Consider the following 13,801-nt stretch of genomic DNA (forward strand, 5'->3'; position numbering starts at 1 on the left):
ATTTGCCTCTCAGGAATAGCGTGGTCTGAGCAGTCCAAGGCTTCCTCATGAGGAGGTGGATACAAGGAGGAGAACACATGCTTAACATGCATGCAGCAATAAATAATTGTCCAGTCAACTGCTTACTTTTGTGATAAAAGAAGTATTCTCTTTTACTGCTAATTACACAAAGGGAAATACAATGTTAATAAACAACTGCACACTCCCCGTTGAGTTCAAGGCTCTGGTGTCGCTTTAGGCAGTTTACAGAGTTCAACTCCCTCCTTGCTCCTAGTGATAGTGGTTATCCCCCCATTCACAATAGGCAACATTCAGGGTAATCCCCACTAGTTGTCAGAGTCTGAAGAGTCCACTCTGGCTGTATTTTAAAGTCAGTAGTGATCCAGCGCTACAGCGCTAACTTGCAAGCAAGTTCCTCCATGGCCAAATGGCCCAAAATTAGTCTTACCCACTCTTGCAGGTTTGGAGAGTCCGGAGTTCCTGAGCATTCCCATTCCACAGGCACTTGGAGGGGTAGCGGCTGAATCAGTTGATTTTATCGCATGTGACCCAGGTGAGTTGCACTCAGCAGGCGCAGAGGTTCTCACGTGCGATTGCGCCACTGAAGCGACTGGAAGTTCCTTGTGGCTTCTCCTTGCAGTGTAAGTGATGCAACTATTCTAAAGCAGATCCCTCGTCTTGATAACGGTGCACAGGTGCTCCCATCGTAACCTCACTTGTCCAGCGGGGTGCTGTCGATCAGGTTACCTGCCTTGTTGCTCCCGGTGACGCCCTGTGGCATACCATATCCTCACTGAACATGGACTCCGGCTCATTCGACACAACAGCGTCCTCAGTGGCGGCCTCTCCTGCCATACGGGGTCACAACTCACCACTGCATAAAGTCTACGAGTCTGATTTTTTTAAGTTTGTTGTCCTGCTTCCTATTGTAGTCCCCACTGTTTTGCCCTCTCTTCCTCTTGAGAGCAGTATTTCATATCATGAGCGACACCCAAGCTGCTAGAACCACAGCACAAGCCTGGGGAGTGACCAGGCTACCCATCTGCATATCAGCCACAATAATGTATGCATGAAAAGGTTGGCCCAGGGCTCCAGTCCTACTCTTTGTGATTCTTCTATAAGCCCCATCTCCTTCCTGTAAAGTGAAAAGGCCCATACCTTGTAACCTCTCACTGATTCTAAGTGCAGCCTTTGAAGTGTAGTGGGGAAGCCTGTATATCAGATCTTTAATAAAAAAAACAACCTCAGGTTATGGCATTGTTTAGATTTTATCAAAGCTCTGATTTTGCCGCCTCTATGGTTAGTCCATACTCTGATTATACCAGGGCTCTATTCATGTCAACTATTTGGATGTTTATATTCTCTGCATATGTAAAGGTCTGTTAATGCCAGCTTTCTCATTAAAGTAGGGTTTTGACTATGCCAGCAATGTCGTGAGTTATGCTTTTAGCATAGTTATGGGTGTCTCGGTGTTCTGATTATGATTTTGTTCTCTTCCTTCCCTTAGTTGCAGAGGAAACATCTTGTGATTGAAAGTGGTGTGACAACTACACAGTACAACTAGGTTAATCCTACCAGGTATTGTCAGTGTCAAAATGTTATGCGCTCTTTTCTTTTCATCAGTATGTCGGGGTGCACATGCAAAAGGTGGCTTGTGAATGATTTACTCACTCAGGAGTTTGGAGTAAGCATATGTTGGACTGAGCATATATATACAGCAGACGTTGAGTGTTCCAGGGCTGAAATGTCATGTGTGTTTCTGTACATGTGCAAACAGAAATGTTTATTGGTATTCATAATTATCAATCCTCACAAGGCCAATGTAAAACCTTTTCCAGGGTGGGAGGAAAACACTCTTTGAAAGGGTTAGGTGTGCTGTGGAAGAGGGTCCTCCATAAGGAGAAGAAAGAAAAGCTAGTTATCAAGTGCACTTTCTCTGTAGATTTTCTCATGAGCAGGTATACATATGTATGTTTATGCTAAAATGGAACTCATTAATATTCGCTAGGATTATGCATGGAAAATGTGCCTGTTGGAGTTTTCAGGCTTACATCTGGAAACGTTGTTGAACTCCTCAAAGTCCTTGCAGCAGGGAGAAACATGTAAAGCACTTTTGCTTAGAATTTACTCTCTTAGTTGTCAAGTCAGTGTCACAGTCTAGGTCTGAATGTAGTGTAAGGTTCATTAGTGTCAGCTACACAAAGAGAGACCTCTGATGTGAGCAAGCATACATCAAGAAATGCAGCACAAGGAATAATTGCAGCAGGAGATCAAGATGGAGCTGAAGATTCAATAGTATGTAGTTTCCTTTATATGAATCAAGCAACAGCCATAATTCAGAATGTCTGGGTATCTCACAGAGCACACAACATAAAACTTGTTTAGTAGACGTTTTCCTAAGATAATAAGATGAGGCTAGGCTAGAGGCTGAGAGTCAATCGTCAGCTGCCAGTGTCCATGAGTTACCATGGATCTCAAACACCACTAAAGAAAAGCTGGAAAATACTAGTCTAAATGTCTGTCAGAGTTCATTGGCATGGCGTGCAGCCTGGGCATCAAAGGGTCCCAGAATATACAAAATGTCACAATGAGAACAAATAAAGAGCTGGGGACTCAGTTGTTATAGTTCAGTTAACATGGATCACTGTACCATATAAGTTGAACTCTGGAACTCGGGGAGCCTACAACATACAAACTTGTGACAGGAAGTAATCCTGCAGTCAGCACAGAACACAAAGTTGTATTGCTAGAACTCTGCAACATTTATTTAAACGGGGTATAGGGTTTTCCCCGAGTAAATGCCATTGGAACTGAGGGTAGAAATCCTAGCTTGAGGGCAGAGCCAGAGCTGGAGACTAAGAAGAGCATATAGCCAATTGTGTTAACTTGGCGATAACCACATACAGTGCAGTTTGGGGGAAAAAATGTAATAGACATTTTTTTTATTGTTTTCACCACAAAAAGTGGCAATATAGTTAACCAATTATTAACATAACAGTCATTCCCATTTAGTTGATATGCAGTAGAAATAAGTCCCCGCTGATCAAGGACCATTATATTAGGTACCACATGTAATTATGTCCCCCAGTACTCTTCCGTCCTTGTGTTACAACCAGTACAACACTCAATACAAGAAATGCTCACTCCTTATCCTCTGAGGACCCCTCCCGTGACCCTCCCTCCCCACTCTCGAATTTGGTCAGTATCTCCTCACAGACCTGCAGGTCTTCTGCCACATTGTCATCCTGTCTACACTTGCAAAGTTGAACCTCCTCAGCTACTGCCCTTTCTTTAACATCTCTGATCCAGCCATCCAGACTACAGCCTGTCCCATCAATGTGATTGTGACCCTCTTTTTTGCTAATAATAGGAGCAATTGGAGGAATTTAAATTCCATCTTGCTGCCTTTACGTTTCTTAATGTCTCCCAAAAGGCATACAACCATATTCCATTCTATGCAGGTGCCACACGCTGTCACCAGACGCTGCTCCAAAAAGTACTGACTGGAGGGCACTGCCATTCCAGATGCAAAAAGGAGACCTCTCGTTCCTGTCATCGATGGAATGTGCCCGTCCTTGTGGGGTCTATCCTGTGTAACAATGCAGGGGTGAAATACATACGGGTGCAAGTAATTGAAGTGTTTTAGCTGAAATCGTGCTTTACAGGACACCGTCCAGACCAGTGATCAGGTCCTGTTCCATTGCACATCCGCAAGTGACAACCCTAGTTCTTCCTCCTCTGCAGCCGTGGCTGGAAAGGAGGTCCTGGGATTATCAGTTAGCATGGCTTTGTACAAATGTGTAATCGGGTGTCCGGCTCGACCATGCTCTAAAGCATTCGGGACAGCGTCGAGAAGGCGGGGTAGTCAGATTCGTGGGCCACAAGTCCTGAACTATGGTAGCTATGCTGGCATTTGTTAAGAGCTGGCCATTCCCTACATCAAAGGCCTCTTGGGTTGCTTCGAAAGAGATAGCTCTCAGTCAGATATAGGTTACCAAGGGTCTCACATCTACCTCCCTGCCATGTTGTAACATCTACTGACTCTGCAAGATTACGGAAGGATGACAGGTCCCAGAAGGTAAACTCTCCGGCAAAAGGGGACCTCCCCAACACCACCTTCATGACTCATTCTCATAAGAATGCACTATGTTTGATAATGTATGCGACTGGCGCTCAAACCTACCCACCAGAATGCAGCAGCTGAAGCAACGCAATGCAACATGTCTCCTCTGCCAGCAGGGCCTTCTCCCAGTTCTCCCCTTCCGACAGCCAGTGGACCACATATTGCAATCAGGAGGTCAGATAATAGAATTCTGGTTTGAGACTGCAAGCCCTCCTTCCAGTGCGATCTAGTATAGGAATTCACGGGCGATCCTACCTGTGCCTCTCGCCCATATAGGCATCATGAGCAGAGAGTTCAGTTACTTAAAGTTTCATCTAGGAAGTGTGTTGAGCGAATGCTGCAGTGTGTATAGGCATCGTGGCAGGGACATCATCTTTGCCACTGACACCTGTCCCATTAGAGACAGTGGTAGGGTTTTCCCGAATTGCATTGAGGTGCTCAAGAACTCCGCAATTCTGTCTTCCATTGTTGTCCCATGGATGCCACAATGATCCCCAGCTATCGGAACGTTTCAATTTCCCGAACCGAAGGGCAACAATGGTAGAGTAGCAGGATACGCCGCTGCCACCAGCCTCGAGGGAACGCCAGGGATGTGTTGGTTGATCTGTACACCAGTAAGCTCCCCTAATTCATCCAACCGCAACGAGAGCAAAGGTAAAGACTCTCTCAGACCAGTAAGATCGAATAGAGTGTCACCAACTTAGGTGGACACTAGGTAGATTACATCCCCCACTCGGATATTGTGTGACAGTGTTATCCTGTGCTTGCCTCTGGGGTCTATCTTTCCCCATCTTAAGGCCCAAGCAGAGGAGTGTAATCACAGTTCAAGTGACCTTCCGCCAATGGAGCAGTCCACAGGGGCAGAGAAGAGGATCAATGTTGGGGTGGTTCCAGTCAGTGGGGTGATGAAAGGCAGCACAGGTTGTTCTCCAATTCAGCCCCCGGTCTGCAGTTGTGCGCACATAATTGGGCACCCGGTCTCTTCAGGTGCTGGATTCAAGTGGATTCATGGCTCTCCTGACCCTAGGACTCTACTATGCCACCAGCTCACCTCCCTGCCCTGCTCCAGTGTCTGTTACTCTGTACTCTCAGGCACTCATGGGGTCAGCAAAGAACAGACCATGTCTTTTGCCAATACGTGTTTTCAAGATTCATATCCGGAGAGGCTGTTGCATTCCTCTCCATTCCAGTCACCTGCCACCCATCAGCTGCCACAGGGCTGCCCTCATTACCAGAGTTATTCGCCTGCGGGCAGGCCTGTCTCTCAGAGTTCTCACTTATGGCACTCGGAAGGAGGAGGGGGGAGAAAGAAAAAAGGAACAGTCTGGGCAGACATCACTCAAACATTCCAATACCCAATAGAATAGGGGACCACTAGGGTCGAGCCAGGGAGTCGGTCGCAGTTCTCAAGCCCCAGGACCCTGTAGTCTAATATGGTCCAGCAGGCTGACCTGCACCTAGGACTTCAGTGCAGTAACTGTCATGAAGCCCTGTCCCTGTGATCATCTCCAATGAGCCCTCGTTGCGTGCGCCGTCTTGGTAGTCGGTGTTAGCGGGAGTGAGGGCCCTCCAGTCGGGGTACCTGAATGATGTTTGCAGCTCCGTTCCGGCAGTCTTATGCTGCTTCTGCACCTCTCACTGGGGTTGCGGTTCTGTGTGCTGTCGATCAGGGTACAGTCTCGTCTATATTAGTTCTCAGCACCCTTCTCAGCAGCTAGAGGTCCTCTCCACTTGAGGATCCCTCCGGGGTCCACCACTGTTGTGTGCAGTCAGTTTGGTCTCCTGCTTCGTCAGGCATTGCTCAGAGGACCTCACCATGCGGCTCTGCTGCATTGAGCCATGAGGTGTGCAATCTGCACTTCTTTGAGTTCCCGCGGCCCCCAGTCAGGGAGGTCACCCCCACCTCCAATCCTGGTTGGTCCCAGTCATGTTGTTTCTTTGATCCCAGTCAGTCTTCGAAACTCAGCGGGACAGCTCCTGATTCCAGTCATGCCGGGCCTCATGGCACCACCATTCATTATCAGGCCCAGGAGGCTGCCATAGCTACTGGATGAGTGCATGCCCCTCAATTGCGATTCTGAGCACCCCGGAGCTGTTGAGTGGTTTTAGATGATTTCCTGACACCATCAGACCGTGTAGAGCGCCCATGGCAGCAGGATGGTGCAGTATAAGGCAGAAAGAAGACGAAGCTCTCTAAAGGCACATCCTGTCAGTCATCTTGTTCGCCACACCCCCGCAGTTTGGGAACATTAAGGATCCTACATCATACATACTTATCGAACAGATATAGAAATACTGAAGAAAAAAGATGGTCTAGTCAGGCATTATTACCCAGTATCATCTACACAGAGTGAAATCTGCGGATTGTAGGGGATAGCAGAGAGCAGACTGTGTGGCAAGACAGTCCTACTGAAGTGAATTGTAACATATTGTAAGTACATTTGAGTAGTGTTTTTATCCATGGCAAGAAGATGAAGCAATTTACACTGACAAGCATGCTGCACTGGTACTCAAACTTAGTGGTTAGTGCCATGTTATTGGTTACTCTTGGTTATAGGGATTAGTCGTGCATGCTCATGCCAACCCTTCCATGTAGCACTCCAGTTTCTTTGTGGTAGACCGGAATAATGGCAGCTAAGTGTTCTTATTACTGGTGGCTGGGGAAAGTTTATGAGTTCATGCAGATGTTTGGTCGGATTATTAAATGAGTTAGAGGAGGGTAGATGTTGTTAGGTTGCCCAGGTAATGTTTTCTTTTTCAAAATGAGGGGTTGTGATCTTTTAAATGAGTTGTGTGCAACAGCACAAATCCATTAATAGAGATTAAGGCAAACATGCAAGAGATATAGAGAAAGTTGTGTCCAGACAAATGGCATGCAGAGCATGCGAAAGGGAGAAGATAATTTGAAATGAAAACATGAAGCAACAATCAAAAATTTTAAGTGAATAGCAGTTTTTCTGCCAGATTTCATGGATATAGAGGATGCTTTTTGAGACAGGATGCAAGGCCTTATTGCCAAGTGAGGAAAGTGCTATAGTCGGGTTTTCGATAGGCATACGAATCAGAAGCCCATAGCTAAAGACTAAATAGAACCCATGGTTTGTTGTTAGAGCTAAACAACATTGACACAATAGGATTGGATAGGTGTCAAATCACATGCCGTAAAACTCATCATCGTGAAGTAAAGATAGAGATGGAAGGGAACATCGATAGGCTTGTGTAGGAGGATGGTCTGGCTTATAGTGGGTAGCTTATGGTACTTACACCTTGTGCCAGGTCCATTTACCCCTTATTAGTAGAATAGAGGTGTTCTAGCAGCTTAGGCTGATAGAGGTAGCTATAGCAGAGCAGCTTAGGCTGAACTAAGAGACATGCAAAGCTCCTACTATACCACTTATATCATATAGCACTATATCATAGGAAAACACGATACTCAGAGTTACCAAAAATAAAGGTACTTTACTTATTTGCCAAAAGTATCTCAGAGGATACACTCCCTAAGTAATACACACAAATTATATGCAAACAAACCAAAATCAGGTAAGTAACAGTTAGAAAAGTAGTGCAAACAATGTAGAATCGCAATAGAATGCAATAGGGAGAAATAGGCCTAGGGGCAACACAAACCATATACTCCAGAAGTGGAATGCGAACCACAAATGGACCCCAGGCCTAGTGTAGTGTGTAGAGGGTCGCTGGGAGTGTAAGAAAACACTAAGGGTGTCCAAAATACCCGACCCCAAGACCCTGAAAAGTAGGAGTAAAGTTACCCTACTACCCCAGAAAGACCGTAAAGTCATGATAGGGGATTCTGCAAGGACAGCAACTGACTGCAAAGCACTGAAGACGGATTCCTGGACCTGAGGACCTGTAAAGGAAGGTGACCAAGTTCAAGAGTCACGCAAGTGTTGGGGGGTGGGGGGTTGGGGGGGGGCGCAGGAGCCACTAATCTCCAGATGAAGGTGCAAAAGGGCTGCCTCCGGGTGGAAGAAGCCGAAGATTCTGCAACAACGGAAGGTGCCAGGAACTTCTCCTTTGGTCAGAAGATGTCCCACTGCGTGCTGGAGGATGCAGAGTTGTTTCCATGCACGCAGAAAGACCGCAAACAAGCCTTGCTAGCTGCAAGAGTCGCGGTTGAGGATTTTTGGTTGCTGCTAGGGCCCAGGAAGGAGCAGGAGGTCGCCCCTTGGAGGAGGAGACAGAGGGGGCGAACAGCAACTCAGAGAGCCCACGCTGAAGCAGGCAGCACCCACAGAAGCACCTGAACAGGCACTTAGAAGATCTGAGGACAGCGGTCGACTCAGAGTCACAAAGCAGGGTCCCACGACATCGGAGTCCAACTCAGTTGGGCAATGCAGGACGGAGTGCTGGGGACCTGGGCTAGGCTGTGCACAAAGGAAGTCTTGCAAAAGTGCACAGAAGCCCGAGCAGCTGCAGTTCACGCAGTACACAGGATTACTGTCTGGCGTGGGGAGGCAAGGACTTACCTCCACCAAATTTGGACAGAAGGGCCACTGGACTGTCGAAGACACTTAGACCCAGCTCCTGTCTTCCAGGGACCACGCTTGTCAGGATGAGAGGTGACCCAGAGGACCGGTGATGCAGAAGTTTGGTGCCTGCGTTAGCAGGGGGAAGATTCCGTCGATCCACTGGAGATTTCTTCTTGGCTTCCAGTGCAGGGTGAAGGCAGACAGCCCTCAGAGCATGCACCACCAGGAAACAGTTGAGAAAGCCGGCAGGATGAGGCACTACAATGTTGCTGGTAGTCTTCTTGCTACTTTGTTGCGGTTATGTAGGCGTCCTGGAGCAGTCAGCGGTCGAAGAGTGAAGTGCAGAGGAACTCTGGTGAGCTCTTGCATTCGTTATCTGGTGAGATACCCACAGGAGAGACCCAAAATAGCCCACAGATGAGGATTGGCTACAGAGAAAGGTAAGCACCTATCAGGAGGGGTCTCTGACGTCACCTGCTGGCACTGGCCACTCAGAGCTGTCCATTGTGCCCTCACACCTCTGCATCCAAGATGGCAGAGGTGTGGGACACACTGGAGGAACTCCGGGCACCTCCCCTGGGAGGTGCTGGTCAGGGGAGTGGTCACTCCCCTTTCCTTTGTCCAGTTTCACGCCAGAGCAGGGCTGGGGGGATCCCTGAATCGGTGTAGACTGGCTTATGCAAGGAGGGCACTATCTGTGCCCTTCAAAGCATTTCCAGAGGCCAGGAGAGGCTACTCCTCCCAGGCCCTTGACACCTATTTCCAAAGGGAGAGGGTGTAACACCCTCTCTCAGAGGAAATCCTTTGTTCTGCCTTCCTGGGACCAGGCTGCCCAGGCCCCAGGGGGGCAGAAACCTGTCTGAGGGGTTGGCAGCAGCAGTAGCTGCAGAGGAGACCCCGGAAAGTTAGTTTGTCAGTACCCGGGCTGTATGCTGGAAACCAACCAGGAACCCACGTCCGTCTTCTTGGGTGCAGTACTGAATGTTCTTCTTCACCGGTGGTTCTTCTTTTGCACCTTCATCCGGGTTAGCAGGGCCTTCTGTCCTCCCCGGACACCTCAGTGCTTCTTGAACTTGGTTCCCTTCTTCCACAGGTCTTCAGGTCCAGGAATCCATTGTTGGTTTCTTGCACTCTCTTCTGGCTCTTGGATAATCTTCTTTCTCGTGTTCTTGTGTGTTCTAGGAAAGATACTGTGATTCACTCCTGCTTTCCTGGGCTCTGGGTTGGGTTCTATTACTTACCTTTGGTGTTTTCTAAGACTCCCAGCGCCCGTCTACACACTACACTTGCCTAGGTGGGAAACCGACTTTCGCGATCATCTATTTTAGTTTATGTTTTGTGTTCCCCCTAGGCCCATGTCTAACTATTGCGATTTTCACTATTTGCACTGTTTTCTAACTGTTTTTACAGCTATTTCTGACTTCTAGGATATATACTGTGTATACTACTTACCTCCTAAGGGAGTATAGTCTCTAAGGTATTTTTGGGATTTGTGTCACCAAAATAAAGTACCTTTATTTTTGTTACACTGAGTATTTTCTTTCATGTTTGTGAGTACTGTGTGACTACAGTGGTATTGCATGAGCTTTGCATGTCTCCTAGTTAGGCCTTGGCTGCTCTGCCTACAGCTACCTCTAGACAGCCTGGCTTCTATACACTGACTACATTTCACTAATAAGGGATAACTGGACCTGGTATAAGGTGTAAGTACCTTAGGTACCCACTACAAACCAGGCCAGCCTCCTACAGACATTGACCCCGAGGAATGCTCAGCAGATGTTGAAAAGAAGCGGCATCTCTAGATGGAGATGGCAGCTTTAATCCGCATAAAGAAGGATTTTAATTCTTCCCTTTAGGAATTTTAAATTCCTCAAAAGATTTTGACACTGAAAGAAAAGGGTGAGAAGGAGATCGAGGAAACGGACCCTCTCATGACACCAGAGCCTCAGGAAGGGGAGGAGGACTCCTTCTATGAAGAGAATGAGCAAGAAGGCTTGGGAATGTTTCGAGAGTTAGAAGATTCAGAATATGCGGCGATTCAGTGGCATAAACTCAAACAGATTCCACCGAAGAAGGGATTGACTTTTATCTGTCAAGTACTTCGCTTCAAATGACTTTGCGATGTACAGTCAGATCATCAAAAAGGCTGCAGACAACTATGATGTTCAGCTGGAGGATGAGGAGAAGCCTCAGACATTCTTACTCCTAGAGACTTTGATCCCATCACAAACAAGGAACCAGTTCCCCCAGTGCTACCCTATGTTCTATATCAAGGAAGGGAAGCATTCAAGGAGACTGCTACAAGCAGAGCAGTGACAAAGGGTTGAGAAAAAATATAAGCACTCTTCAAAAGACCCTGCATTCATTAAGGGGATGGTGCCGGCTGCCTAATTTATTACTTCCACAACGAAAAGAGAGCAAATATTCCACCGACATTGGGGCTACCCCCAGACAAGTACAGTAAGAAGATGGATCTGATGGTTAGAAAATTCAATAGGAGCGCAGCCAAACAATGCCAGTGCCCTCCTTAACAGGTATGCGTACCAACATTGGGAGGAGATAGCTGAGCCTTTGAAGTATCTACTGGATCAATATAAGGAAAGAACGGCAAGTCTCGCTGAAGAAGGCAAGACCATTGTGAATACATGCTCAACATCAGCATTAGATGCTGTAGACACAGCAAGTCGCCAAATGAGAGCAAGAACAACAATAAGAAGTCACTTTTGCCTACAAATCTCAGGATTCCAACCTGAGGTGGAGGCAAGTCTTATACATATACCCTTTAATGGGGCACAGCTGTTTGGAGGTACCATGGATGAAATGCTCCAACAGATCAAGAAAGACCGTGAAACAGCAAAATCCATGGGAGTGTTGCAATTTAGTGGAAACATACGAAGAGTTAATATGTCATCACACAGAGCTACAGGAAGAGGTACTTTCCAGAGTAGCACAACTCATTTGGGCTTTCAAAGTTGCAGCCCATCCACAGCATTCTCCCAAACCTGACTATACCAGCAGCAAGGGTGACAGTCCTTTCGGGGACGATCATGTGCGAGGGAACAACCTCACAGGGTAGGTACTACCCCCGCAAGTATGTGTCTTGGCCAACAGACACAGCCTCACACACACAATTCCAGTGGGAGGCAGAATAAAAAACTTCCTTCAGGAATGGAGGAGAATACCGTCAGACAGCTGGAATTAAATGTTGTAAAAGTTGGATATTGCATAGAATTGACCGAAATACCACCAGCAACGGAACCAAAGAAAAAAGGTCCATTTCAGCAAGGAAACAGAAGTAGAGGAACTGATGGAAAAGAGGGCAATGGAAAAGGTGCCCAGAGAAGAGATCTAGAAAGGACAGTACTCAACATATTTTCTAATACCAAAAGTAGATGAATCTCTGTGCCTGATTCTAGACCTCAGATTCATAAACATGTTTATAAAGACACAAAGATTCAAGATGACAACTTTACAGGAGGTCATACCACAGTTGCAAAAAGGAGATTTTATGGCAACTATAGATCTAAAGCAGGCTTACATACACATTCCAATGAATCCAAAACACAAAAAATATTTACAATTTGTGGTGAACAAGAATCACTATGAGTTCAGAGGGATGCCTTTTGGGATGAATTCGGCTCCAAGAGTGTTTACAAAATGTGTAGTAGCATCACACTTTAGAAGGCAGGAGATCCATGTTTATCCATATCTGGATGATTGGTTATTAAGAGCAGACTCCCACACCAAATGAAGGAAAAATATACAAGAGCTAACGAGGATCCTATTCACACTGAGATTCTCTATAAATATAGAAAAATCATCAAATCCAGGGCAAGAAAAACCGTTTCTAGGAGCAAAAATTAATTCAGTACTAGGGATGGTATATCCCAGGGAAAATAAAATCTGTTCACTACTTCAGGAAAGTCGCTTTTACCAGAGGGGGCAATCTCTAACAGTGGGGAAAATATTGCAGAAGATGGCATCATGCATCCCTTTGATTCCATTTACGAGACTATATATGTGACAAATTCAGGAATGGCTTCAGAACCAATGGTCACAAGTGACAAGCAGTTTGGAAGATCTAGTGGTTGTCACACAGAAACTTCAGGAGTAAATGGTGTGGTAGAACAGATCACATAAAACACAAGGAAGGCAATTTGCACAACCAACTCCAATAGTAACCATTACAAATGATGCCTCACATATGGGCTGGAGAGCTCACATGGGCTTGCTCAAAGTCAGAGGGGTTTGGAAAGAACAAGAGGTAGTCCACCATATCAATGTCTTGGAGGTAAAGAAAGTGTTCCTAGCCTTAAAAGCCTTTCAGAAAGAGTTGTGGGGTAGAACAATCGTAATCCAAACAGACAATACCACTACAATGACTACAATGTTCTGCAGCAACAAACAGGGAGGGACTCAGTCTTTTATCATATCAGAACTAGCCCAAGAAATTTTGAAGTGGGTGATGCGGAGACTAATATATCTAACAGCAGTTCATCTACTAGGGAAGAACAATGTAAAAGCAGACAAATAGGCAGACAAGCGTCAAGCTCCCACTAATGGGAATTCAATCAAGCAGTGCTCAAACAGATATTTCTGAGTTGGGAAATCTAGAGGTATACCTTTTCTCAACCACATGAAAACACAAAATGCCAAAACTTTGCTTCCAGACTGCCACACCACCAATCACTGGGGATTGCTTTGTCAATATACCAGTCAGGGATATATGCATATGCTTCCACATCCCACCCCCACCCCCCCAATACCACTGTTTCACAAAACAGTCTAATACTAATGGCCCATCACTTGGCGAGGCAAACCTGGTTTCATGGTACAGGCTAACCTTCTGCGATTGCTAAGACCTGCTGTCAGTGGAAGAGAGGAGAGTTCTACACCCAGAACTAGAGTATTTCAGCCTGGCCCCTGAAGACTTGGAATTCGGACACCTAGACCTCCCGGAGAACATAATGGCTGTTCTCAATGAAGGTAAAAGGTCACCAAGTGTTACATATCCTAATGGAAGCGATTCTCATTATGGTATCAAAGAAAGGGCTTATTACGGAAAAGCACCAAAGACACAACTGTGCTAAAATATCTTCCACACTTATTAGACTGCAAGCTGATGTAGGTATCCTTAAAAGTACATTTAGCTTTAGTTGTGGCCTACACAAGAGGTTATTTAAAAAGC

At 46.2% G+C, this 13,801-nt stretch overlaps 1 protein-coding gene across 3 annotated transcripts in view; it reads left to right on the forward strand.

Moving 5' to 3' along the window:
• DUSP23 (dual specificity phosphatase 23) overlaps nt 1-13,801 on the forward strand; it is a 145,314-nt gene that overhangs the window by 110,033 nt on the left and 21,480 nt on the right. For all 3 annotated transcript variants that reach the window (XM_069217757.1, XM_069217760.1, XM_069217758.1), the window contains one exon: nt 1,508-1,578. The gene's annotated coding sequence lies outside the window, so the exon portion shown is untranslated. The remainder of the gene's footprint in view (nt 1-1,507; nt 1,579-13,801) is intronic.

This window comes from Pleurodeles waltl, chromosome 12, assembly GCF_031143425.1.
Source record: "Pleurodeles waltl isolate 20211129_DDA chromosome 12, aPleWal1.hap1.20221129, whole genome shotgun sequence".
NCBI lineage: Eukaryota > Metazoa > Chordata > Amphibia > Caudata > Salamandridae > Pleurodeles > Pleurodeles waltl.